This window comes from Chelonia mydas, chromosome 3, assembly GCF_015237465.2.
Source record: "Chelonia mydas isolate rCheMyd1 chromosome 3, rCheMyd1.pri.v2, whole genome shotgun sequence".
NCBI classification, from domain to species: domain Eukaryota; kingdom Metazoa; phylum Chordata; order Testudines; family Cheloniidae; genus Chelonia; species Chelonia mydas.
Window position 1 is genome coordinate 127305735 of NC_057851.1, and position 13241 is coordinate 127318975.

Below are 13241 nucleotides of genomic sequence, written 5' to 3' on the forward strand. Positions count from 1 at the left end.
ATAGGAGACAGTGCTTCTGTATCTAAGGCTATGGCTACACTACGAGGCTTTCAGCGACACAGCTGTGCCGCTACAGCCGTGCTGCTAAAAGGCACACAATGTAGTGTCTGTTTGTCGGCAGAAGAGAGCTCTCCTGCCAACAAAAAACTTCAACCCGCCCCATGAGTGGCAGTGGTTTTGTCAGCAGGAGTGCTCTCCTGCCGAGGAAGCACTGTTCATACCGGCACTTTTTGTCGGTAAAACTTGTTGTTTGTGGGGGGTGTTTCTTTAACACCCCACCCTGAACAGCAAAAGTTTTGCCGACGAAGTGCCGGTGTAAACAAAGCCTAAGACCAATTCCGGTTGGAATCTCCCTGCCTTTGCCCTAGCTGCACGGGCTCTGCAGCGCTAATAACAGTTCAAGCATCTTTTGTCAGTAAATTGAGCAGACATAACTTGAATGCAGATATGCAAATCAGGTGACACAATTTCTTTATGCCCTAAGGAGCCAATTCTGCAAACACTTAAGGCCATGCTTCACTGTAAGCACACAACGTTTGCATGATCCAGGCCTAACTTCTCTGACGACAACTACACTTTAAACAAAATACACGTCTAAGAGTCCGGTGACACCTTAAAGACTAACAGATTTATCTGGGCATAAGCTTTCGTGAAACCTTATGCCCAAATAAATCTGTTAGTCTTTAAGGTGCCACCGGACTCCTCGTTGTTTTTGTGGATACAGACTAACACGGCAAGCCCTCTGATACAAAATACACATCTGTACTTCTGGTGCCTCAAAAGCTAGATGACAATAATAAATGGAGCTGTCTGAGCAAGGTTTAGTCATACTTTTTCCTCTGCGCTACACTAAGACAAATAGAAGTAACATGAAAGGTGCTTAAAGATCAAAAGACTTACTGAAGCATATTCCATGCACCAAAGTCCAATAAGTGACGGGGGGGCGGGGGTGTGGATTTGTTGCAATGGAGCCATCAGTGTGACTGGCTAAAATATCAGTCCTCAACAGCTATGGGAGCCCGTACAGAAAAGTAACAACTACCAGAACATGAAAATATTCCTTTGACTACAGCCATTGAACTGTCAGTGACTTTTTTTTTTAAGAGTTTTAGTCATTCTTAGCTTCATGTGTGGCTAGCAACCCACAAACTGACTCTAAACGACATGTAATGAACGACTGATTTCTAAAGGATTTCTGTTTAATGCTATGTATTTGCAGATGGCTTTATATCTATGTACCACCATTACACATACAACCTATTGAATCCCACTTAAGAATTAGAGCCCAAACAAGGACAAACTCGTGGGTTATCTGCCCATAAACATGCTGCTCAGAGGAGTCAGAGCTGATAAACGGTCAGTAGCTGTATCCTGCATTCTGATTTAACTCCTCACAATTTAACTGGTAATGGACTGGAGTAACGTCACTCCGGATCATAGTGGGTCGAAGCTTGCAGTCCTTAATCAAAATTCCCAATTAAGTCAATGGATGTTTGCCTGCATAAAGCCTGAGTCAGGATCGCCTGATTTCTCCCATATTCCCCAGGAGCATATTTTGATAGTTGCGCCCCACCCCCTCCCACACACACTTTTTTTTTTAAAGTAACTGATTAATAACAACCCCAGAGTTCAATGTTGCTGCAGCAACAATATCAAATGTCAGGTACATTTTCTTCAGCAGCTTAAAAATGCCTGCAGCTGGAATATGCCAAAGGGGATTCACTTTGCCTCTTTATAGACATCAGCTAACAAAAGGAAGGAATAGATTTCAAAATATAAAGTCTCCTGACTCTCAGTGCAGCCATTAGTCACAAGAGCATCCTTCCCCTCTGACTTAAGACCCACAAGACTTAAGGAGTGGACACTGACTCAAAGGAATGTAGAGAGGGAACTATATTTACAGGACATAAGTATTTCCTAGGTGCCCTGCTGCCTTGTTAATGTGATCAGAAGCTTGAATTGTAAAAAAACACCCAATATTCTTCTAGGGTCTGATTCTTTCATGGAAGACACTGGGAGTTTGCTGGCTAACTTCCACGGAAGCAAGCCTTGACACATACTTTGCAAATGGCAGCTATACTGATAAGCACAAATATAAGAGAATATACATGTATTTACACAACCTGGGCTCTTTTGAAATTGCCTTGTGAATGGGGACAGAATAAAAGCTGTGGATTCAAACCTTGTCACAAGACATTTCAAGTGTGCAGAGAATTTCTAGCTTGTCCTAGTTAGGAAATTTTTCAGCAAACCGTTATGAGCTGGGTGAAACCTTGTTATGGGTTGCGCTAAAACCTCTTTCAAATTCATATCTAAACACACCCTTCACCTAACATACTTGTGAGACAGTTGAGGAGCCACACCTAAAACAAGGCTTAATAGGTATGTCTACACAGCAACTAGACACCTGTGGCTGGCCTGTGCCAGCCAACTCAGGCTCGCAGGGCTCCGGCTGTGAGGCCATTTCATTGATGTGTAGATGTCTGGGCTTGGGCTGGAGGCCAGGTTCTAGGACCCTGGGAGGTGGGAGGGTCCCAGAGCTCTGGCTCCAGCCTGAGCCTGAAAGTCTACATAGCGGTAAAACAGCCCCAGCCCCAGGAGCCTGAGTCCGCTGAGATGGGCCAGCCTCAGGTTTTAATTTGCTGTGTAGACGTACTCTTAAAATCTACCCAGAAACTAGCACCCCATGGACAGAAGGGGCTCCACTGGTTTTGTGAGCAGGTGTGTAGGAGATGGGCGTGTAAAAAAGACAAGCTGGAAACAGCAAGAGCGAGAGGCAGAAAGAGAGATAAGCAACAGCCTATAAGGACAGCATGACCCTGGGAAAAGCTAGAGAGAGAGCTTTGGGTTATTATGTTCACTAAGAAAGCTTGGGACAGTAAGCTAAGAAACTGGCCCTTTTGTTCTGGGTTCCTCCTACCTTTGGAGAAGCAGGACTTTGTACATACAGTAAACAAGATTGCAAAGAAAATACCAGACTCCACCAATTTCTGCTTCTAGGAGGAACACTCAAAAAGGGGTAACATGGGTTTCCCATAAAAAATGTCAATGAATCAAAAGCATTATGAGAAATGATTGATTTTTGAAGGATTTCTCAACTCAGAAAAAGTTTTGAAATTGTCAAGCCAGGATTTCTTGAGATTTCCCAGTTCAAAATAACCTTGTTTTTAAATTTGAACTAATTAGATAGTAAAAAAAAAAAAGGGGGGGGGTTAATAGTCAAAATACAAAAAAAATTATTGACCTGAGCCAACTTTTCTTTGGTTTGTCAGTTTGCAAAAATTTGAGATTTTGATTTTTGTCCCATTTTGCGACAAGAAGCTTTTTTGAAATTTGAATATTTTCTCACTACAGGAAAAATGTTCCCCACCCAGCTGTACATCTAGCCTGCCTTTTGGAAGGAAGTTATTTCATCTGATGACGTGTAATTGGTGACAGACTGCCTGCTTCCTGAGCAGGATTATTTTACAGGGGCAAGCTACACCAATACACCCAGGTTTAAATCCATATAACACTGTCCACACACAAAGCTGCACCAGGTTACGAAACCTAATTAATATCATACCTTTAGCTAAACTGGTGCAACTTCTAAGTTTAGACAAGACCTAAATCAACATGACCCCAGTCCTGAGGCCATTGAAGTCAATGGGAGAACTCTCGTAGACTTCAGTGAGAACAGGATCAGGCCCTAGCTAAGAAAAGTGCCTAGAACACACAACCTCAAAAAAAACAAAACAAAACAAACAAAAACCTACAACCTCCACCACCACCAAACAGTAAGCAGTTGTTATCTGACTGAATGAGAAAGGATGGAAGAATCAGAATGAAGCCACAGTATAGAGAGTCCAGATATGAACATTACATTAATTCCCATTAAGCAGGGCACCTGTTTCATAGTTGTATGTGTGTAGCAGGGGTTGCCTTATTAGTCAAGGAGAAAGTGAGTGAGTCAGCAAAATCTAATGTGTCAGAGTGTGTGCATAGCTTTCTTGTAGAGACAGCTTGGTAAACTTTCACAGTACGCTACAAATAAAAATTAGACACTAGAAGAAAAAGAAGGAGTAATTCTTGTTCAAGTCCTAATTTAATTTCATAGTAAGTAGAAAGAATATCCCACTACACTGAAAGCATCAAGTTACTGGTATCCATTTCCAGTTATAAATCACGGAAGAAAATCTGTTAATATAATCAGGGAAGGACTGTGCTCTACTCGGACACACTGACAGCTTAGAATCAGATCGCAACATTGCAGTCAGTAAAGCTACTGATACTTGTACTTATAGTGGCCAGGATTACAATACTTACCTTTCACAAATTCATTTGTGTGCAGAGAGCTACCACATGTCTATGCATCACTTATGTCCCATTTAAGCCAGCAGGCCTTGCCCTGGCTCTCTTCACAGGGGTGAATTTCACCAGGAATGAGGAAAGAATTCCTTTAAAAACATCCTTCCATTCTGGCTATCATGATCCAGATCAATTTAACAACTCTGTCTCCACTGCATTAGGTAAAGATTATGAAGCAAAACTGTGTACTGAAGTGTGATCAATAGAGCCCTGTTAACCTGAGATTTTTCATACCACATAGAGACGGTTTTCTCAGCCTAGGGCCAGGTATACACTAGAAAAGGTTGGCCCCCGATAAGGCCAAACTGACAAAACCTCCTCGGGTAGACACAGCATATACCAGCAAAAACTGTTTTTTCTAGTAGAGCATATACCAGTTGCCAGAGCAAAATAAACTACACTGGCAAAAGCACTTTTATGCCAGCATAACTGCATCTATACCGGGGCTTCTGTTGGAAGCATGCATCCGATGAAGTGAGCTGCAGCCCACAAAAGCTTATGCTCAAATAAATTGGTTAGTCTCTAAGGTGCCACAAGTCCTCCTGTTCTCTTTGCGGATACAGGCTAACACGGCTGCTACTCTGAAAAAAAAATAGTGACGGTACAGTACCAGCAAAAGCTTCTAGCATAGACCCGGCCTGGAAAGCGACCATTATGTATGATGTGCTTGCTCATGATTTCAGACAGACAAGGCTGCCCTCTGCTGCATGGACTAGAGAAGTGCTTCAGTTTCAATTAGCCCAGTGGTCCCCAAACCGGCATCTGTGAACCACTGGTGGTTTGTGAAGCCCTTTCTGCTAGTCCAGGGAGAGCGGACTGGTCATGCAGCGGTGGCTTTCCTCCCTTCCACCTAAAAGAGAAAAAATCTTGGGCAGAAGAAGATGAAATGAAGATCAAAAGCGCACAGTCTGATTAACGTTTTTTCACGAAGGACAAAACACTTCTCACACATTGTGCAGATAAAAATACATCAATCCTTTCATTTTCAGTGTAAGCAATTGCTGTGGTTGCCACCGGGTAGTTAGGTGATTGCAGATGGTATGGACGTGTCCATGAGACAGTCTCTATTAAGGTATGGAGCTGCACCGGCATTAGCAACAGTGGGAAATTTGGGGGGCGGTAATCTAGTGTAGACAAGGCCTAAAAAGCTGGAGCACCATTTTTCAATCACTGTTCTGACACAGTTTGGCCCTTGGTCACAATCACCAGGCAAACTGTGTTAGAAACTCATTTGTACATAAATGAGCATAAACAATCTCCAAAGGCGATGTGGCCCTCACTGATAAATCTCATAGCATTTTCTTAGGCCTTAATTCAGCAAAGCATGTGCTTAAGTCTCACTGACTTCAATGGGAATTAAGCATGGGCTGAAGATGAGGTATATGTCTGAGTGCTTGACTGCCCTGGGACCACAGACAGAAACAAATGCCACAAAGTAACCTCACAAGAGAGTTTCTGATAGTTTGCTATTCCAATAGTAAAACAGGAGACAAATGCAAATTGTCACTTCAATTCTACCTTCAGAGCTATTTTATCTGTTGCTAATAGATCAGTCAATAAAGGAGTTACAGTTTCCCTGCATGCCATCCTCTGTCCCTATATCAGGCTGCTCACTCACAGCACCAGTCACATCTCAGAGATCACACTACCACATGATATTAAGGAGCTACTCGTATTTCCATTTACGTTAATGGGATTTTTGCCATTGACTTCAATCTGAGCAACAGAAGTCACGCAGATACAGCAGGTGGAATCTATGTAAGGCAGTAACCCCCGTCGATATCTACAGCATTATTATGAATGCTAGGTTTCAGAGTAGTCGCCATGTTAGTCTGTATTCGCAAAAAGAACAGGAAGTAAGGTGCCACAAGTACTCCTGTTCTTATTATGAATGCTGGTAACAATGTCGTAGCAGTCTGAACTTCACAGTTGTCCGCCCAAAGTGGCTACAGGGACATGGAATTGTCAGTGGGAACAGCATGTACCACCCAGAGCCTTAAGCTCCAAACTTGAGCAAGCAATTATCTTCGTTAGCAGGAGAAATATCTTATATATACAACTATTTCAGCAGCTCTGACAGTCCTTCCAAAAGGGGGCAGCAGTACACATTAGCAAGTATACTGTATGCTTTCCAGCAGGGTGTGGATGGATTATAGTTTTTATTCCATGACCTATTCATAGACTAATAGATTTTAAGGCCAGAAGGGATTGTTATGATCATCTGTCTGGTCTCTTGCGTAACACAGGGCATAGAATTCCACCCAGTAGTTTTTCCATCAGACCTCTACCTTCTGGTTGAGTTAACAAAGGATCTAACACATCCCTAGGTAATTGCATTAGTTAATTACCCTCCCTGTAAAAAAATCGCCCTTTAGTTCCTGCCTGAAGTTGTCTAGCTTCAGCTTTCACCCATTCAATCTTGTTATGTCTTTATCTGCTAGATTAAAGAGCCCTGTAACAGGTTGTGCTACTCACTGGTCAGACACCTCCTTGGGGCTTATGTGGGGATTAGCGCTCAACCAGTCTGACACCCCTTCCTTCAGTTGCTCACCCCATGCTCTCTCTCTGGACTCTGGTTACTCCCTGTTTCTGGCTTGGGCTTCTGGCCAGGTCATGTAGTTTTCCCATTTTAGGGTATCAAAGTCCCACTGGACGAACCTTCTCAGGCAGTCTTCAAATCCACTGTCCTGACTGTGCAACTTCCCCAGTGACTGGTAGGGGAACTTGGGCCCATTCAGTACTACAGGTGCCAGCCAGGGGACCCCTGTCCAGTTTGTCAACATCTTTTTAAAAGCGGGACACCAGAACAGAACATAATATTTCAGTAATGGTTTCACTCAGGTTGTATACAAAGGTAATACCACTTCCCCACTCCTCCTTGATATTCCCCTGCTCATACAGCCAAAGACTGTGTTAACTCTCTTAGCTACTGCATCACACTTTAAAGGCATACAAGGTAATAATCTTTTTCTTCATTCATTATCATTGCTTAATCTTAGATGAACCAGACACAGCCTTCCCACTATATCCCACTGCTTTAGGACTGAAAGGTGAAATTCATTTGTGTGCAGAGAGCTACCACATGTCTATGCATCACTTATGTCCCATTTAAGCCTTCAGGCCTTGCCCTGGCTCTCTTCACAGGGGTGAATTTCACCAGGAATGAGGAAAGAATTCCTTTAATAACATCCTTCCATTCTGGCCATCATGATCCAGATCAATTTAACAACTCTGTCTCCACTGCATTAGGTAAAGATTATGAAGCAAAACTAATTGATCTTCCATATCAGATGCTTTTGAGAGAATGGTGAAGATCATTACTGTATCTAAATCCCTGTCTTTTATACGATGAATATTATAATGCCAAAGTTGTAGAGAGGCCAGGAAAGAGACAGAGTAGAAATTAGGAGCCCTTTTTTCATTTATAATTTGTTTAAACTTCTTGCTGGGTTTTCCAACATTGTCAGAAGTATTGGAATTAATGAAACTGGCCTGTAGTAAAATACCTGATAAGCATCTTCTCCTCTGTAGAGAGGGTAAATGCATGTCATTTTCCAATTAACTCTTCCTCTAAGCCATTATGTTGATCAAATAAGTGAATAAGTGAAAGGAATGTAAATTCTAGAGAGAGCTAATTTAATTCATCCAGAGGTTGTGGTTCTACTTCAATAAACACTTACAGTAGGCTAATGTGTTATTTAGAACTGTAGTGTGACAAATAAATACAACTTGAATAATCAAACAAGGAGGAGTTGTGTGTGGAGAGAAAAGTTTCTTGGGACCTTGCTTTCAGATAGTAAATTATAGTAATAGAGGTCTAGTTAGTGAGTTTGTATTTTACAGGCCAGTATGTAGGACAGGGTAGATGTGTGGCCTAGCTTGGGAAGTGAGATAGGGAAATGGTGTTTTGGGTCAGTTCTGAGGACAGTTACCTTACAGGGTAATTCCAGACTTTCTGACATTTAGGGTTTGTGGAAGCACAGCATTCTAACAAGCTGACTTTCATATGTTTGATTTTAACTCCAGCTGTGGGCTAGATTATCCCTAGCCCTTACAAGACCACAGAGGTGGGGAGGAGGGGAGTAAGGAGCCTTTCCACCTTACATGACCAAAGTAATGGATGCTTAGAATTGTGGTTCCTGAGCTCTGAGGAGTACATGGGATGCAAAGAAGCTGCTCCTTGCTTGGGAGCAATTCTCCCAAAAGGCGATGGGGAGTAGACCTATGGATCTGCTCCATATGCACTGGCTAGAAGAGCTAGCAGGCCTCATGCAGGAGGGAGTGTGCAGCACCCTTTAAATCCCAAAGGGACCACTGTGATCATCTATTTTGACCTCATATTTACCCCAGGCCACAGAACTTCCCCAAAATGAATCCTAGAGAAGATCTGCTAGAAAAACAGCCTATCTTGATTTAAAAATTATCAGTGAAGCAGAATTCACCGTGACTCTTGATAAATTGCTCCAATGGTTAATTACTCGCACTGGTAAAAATTACCCCTTATTTCCAGTCTGAATTTGTCTCGCTTCAACTTTCAGCCATTGGATCATGCTAAACTTTCTCTGCTAGATTGAAGAGCCCATTATTAAATATTTGTTCCTTAGGTAGGTGCTGATAGATTGTAATCAAGTCACTCCTTAACCTTCTCTTTGTTAAAATAAGTACTGGTAGATTAAGCTCCTTGAGTTTAGCACTATAACTCTTATTTTTTAATCCTTTAATCATTCTCGTGGATCTTCTCTATACCCGCTGCAATTTCTCAACATCCTCCTTGTATTGTGGACACCAGAACTAGACACAGGATTCCAGCAATGGCTGCACCAGTGTCAAATACAGAGGTAAAATAACCTCTCTACTCCTATTTGAGATTCCCTTTTATGCATCCAAGGATTATATTGGCAGCTCATGTTCAGCTGATTATCCATCAGACACCCCAAATCTTTTTCAGTCACCAATTTCCAGTATGGCCTATGTTCTTTGTTCCTAGGTGTATACATACATTTACATTTAGCCGTATTAAAACACACATGATTTGCTTGCGCCCAGTTTACCAAATGATCCAGCTGGTTCATTAGGGAAGTGCCCTAACTACTACACTTCTGAACACAAGGTACTGCCTCTCTGTTTTGTGCAGGGCCCCATCCCATAGGTGTGCCCCCAGGGGGCCTCTGAGGACACCTACCGGATCAGTCTCCACAGATAGGTGATGGAACATCTTGAGGACCCCATCAGAGTTTAAATACTGAAAAGCTTGGAGGCATCAGGATTTAGAAGGCTTTATGAAGCCATCTGGTAGCAATTTAGGTCCCTAAAGGGTTAGGTGGCAGCTAAACTGGGGTTTGGAGGATCTAAATTTTGAACTTAGGCATCTAAATCCCTTTGTAGATCTATCCCTTAGTTTCTAAATTAGTTTTGTTAAATTAATACAGTTTTCTCACATAGACAAGACTTTAGGAGAATTAAAGTTTGTCTCAGGTTGTGTAACAACATACCCAGGGAAACATAGGATATTCTGGGGCGAATGGGGGTATTTGGGGTGAATGGTTATTTAAATGGTAACAGACTTTAAGCAAAAAGGAGTGGTTGTTCACAGCACAGCAGGAGAGTGGCCACTGGGTGAGAATATACTAGGCAGCACCTAAGTGCTGATTGTCTATTCACTTACACCATTTAGATATGAGCAAATAAACTACAGCAAACTAAGGCCACTTTACTTCTTAATGAGAGTGTCCATACAGAGGTTTAATGCACTTTAATTAAGGCACTTTTACTTCACAACTTAAGTTATTTCATCTTGACTTTCCTGAGCAGCCCCATGTAGTCACACCCTGAGTATTGTCTGCAGCCTCCACTAGTGGAGAAATAACAAGGAGTTTGGTGGCACCTTAAAGACTAACAGATTTATTTGGGCATAAATCTGTTAGTCTTTAAGGTGCCACCAGAGTCCTCATTGTTTTTGTGGATACAGACTAACACAGCGACCCCTCTGATACTGGAGAAATGTAAACATACCCCTATTGTTCCTTCTACTTTTTTTGGGGGGGGGGGGGTCGTCATGACCCTTATTTATTCTCTGATTAGTGAAGATCAGGTGTTACACATCCTCATGATCATTTAGACACAATATCAGTCTTCTAACCAAATAGTCTTATTCAATTAGCACAGCTGAAATAGATTTCTTTCCATTAGCAGTTGTTGAATCACAATCCGCCTTTACTTCTGAATGAGACCGTCCACACAGGGATTTAATGCACTTTAATCTAATGCACTTTCATTTCATTTTCACTTTTCTGAATTTTCACTTGTCTCCCCCTAGACAAGCCCTCAGCATTTTGCCCATGGTGTTGTCTAACCCCTTTCAGAGATGGGTTATACAAATGCCTGAATCGTGTTCACCCTCCAAACACCATGGTGGTTGTTACTTCCTGCGAAGTTGCACTGGTGATGAATTACGGGTCCTAGTTTTCCTATCATAGATGAAGCCTGGAGGAAAGATTTTGCTGACACCAGGGTAAGGCCTGGTTTACACTTAAAATGTAGGTCAATATAGCTATGCCACTCAGTTACATGAACAATCCACACTCCTGAGCACTGTGGCTATGCATCCTGATCCCCAGTGTAGATGCAGCTAGATCAAAAGAATGCTTCTGCTAGCCTCGATACGGTATTTCGGGGAGGTAGTGGTGACCCTACCCACGGAGAAACTCCATCCCCTTCCACTGGCATAGGCTGCGGTGACACTATAGGCCGGTCTACACTATGGGACTAAGTCGACCTAAGTTACGCAACTCCAGCTACATGAATAATATAGCTGGAATCAACGTACCTTAGGCTGACTTATTGCAGTGTCTACACCATGCTGGGTCGATGGGAGAAACTCTCCTGTCGACTTACCTTATGCTTCTCATTCTGGTGGAGTATCAGAGTCGATGGGAGAGTGATCGGTGGTCAATTTAGTGGGTCTAAGACCCACTAAACTGACCCCTGGTGGATCGATCGCCGCGCATCGATCTCCTGATAAGTCAAGACAAGCCCTATGTGACTACGCTAACATAGCTATGGCTGTAAACTAAGCCAGCATAGCAGTATAGTGTAGACATACCCTGTGTCACACTAAACTAGAGGTGCCAAACAAAGGTACTCTTAATTTGCTCATGCAGTTGCTGCAGCTTTGCACATAAATCAGGTAATTGCAAAGAGTTCATTTAAAAAAGGCAGAAAAGCAGTGGTGCTGGAAGTGCCTCTGCATCATTTCTTCCCAGTGAGTTTTGCTGAATGCAACAGATATTTACTAACTAAACCCCCAATCCAGCCAAGCACTTCAACACAATTAACTCTGAGGCCACAAGTAGTCCTATAGACTTCAGTGGGATTATTTATGTGCTTAAATTTAAGCACACACTTAAGTGCTTTGCTGGATGGAGGCCTGAAAGATTAATTATTACAAAAGGGGCTGTCTTCTATCTTTGATCCTTATGCAAACTCCAATTGTCATCAGTGAAGGTTCCCCTGAATATAGAGAGTAGTGTAGGGCCCAAACTTTTTTAGGCCTGATTCACAGACTGTAAATTCAACATTTCATTTGTACCTCTTCACAGAATGAGTTTAACACCCCTGCTGTAAACCCTGCTACCGCATGGAATGGGAAGATAAACAGCCCTGCCAAAAGGGGATCTGAGGTAACAAAATACAGACCCAGTTTACTTATAGGAGGCACATTTTGTGAGGGAAAGAAATCAAATCCTTGAAACAGGAGGGATGTGTCTGGAAACAGTTATTCAAATACTCTCCTAAGAAACTCATTTTGTGGGATCAGGACTATTAAAATGCCCTTTCCCATCCCCCACCACCATCTGTTCCAAGGCTCAAACAATTATTATGGGTCCAGCTCTCCAGTTACTTTTTACCAAGTGTAATAACCTCTTTTCTAGCCAGTCTGATGTCAAAACTGGCAATAAATGTAACAAGAGAAGCCCTTGTTCTGCCTTCTTAAAGCGTATTAAAGGTTTTAAACTGAAATAAAAATGAAGCCTAAACTAAAACTTGGCAGATATGGCTGCAAACTGGTAACAATCTTGGATATAATAGAGATGAGCCGCTGCAAAGTTCAGAACTGGATCTGAACTTTGCCTGAGTTTGGCTGTGTTTGAAGCAAGGTTTTGGTTTGGCCCATTATAAAGCTAGGAGCCAGTTAGGAAGTTTGGATCTAGACTTTGCCGAAGTTTGGAGGTGTTGGTATGCATATCTGACTTCACTATAGGCCCAACCGATCTCCCTAGTGAGCCCCATTGGAGTTTTGCCATTGATTTAAATAGGAGCAGATTTTAACAGGTTTTTTGGGGAGGGAGAACAGTATCCTTATAGGGTGTGCACTTCTGGGGGCACATGGCCAAACCCTGAACAGTCAGGTTATGTTGTTAATAGTTATGGACATTTTTGAAGAGCCTTTCATCTAAGGATCTGAAAGCACTTGTATAAAAAATACTGGTGAATTTAGGTGTACACCCCCTGGGATGTAGTTAAGTATTATTATTCCATGGATGAAATCCTGGTTTTGTTGAAGTCAATAGGCGTTTTGCCCTTGATTTCAGTGGGACCAGGATGTCACCCCATGAGATCTTTCTTCCTATTAAACAGTTCACAGAATGAAATGGTTGGAGAACTACTGTCCTAAACAGTGCAATCGTACTGTTCGTCACCTGGCCCAAGTTCCTTAAGTTCCTTCAGAACTCTTGGTTGGTAGCCCTGGTGATTTGTTCCTCTCCTCTTCTGATCATTCAGTTTGTAACAGTGCTTTGCTTTTATTTCATCTAAAGCATAGCACTGGGGTGGTAGGCATCTCTCCAATATCCTCTGTAGTGTAGACTGATACAAACAAATTATTTAGCTTCTCA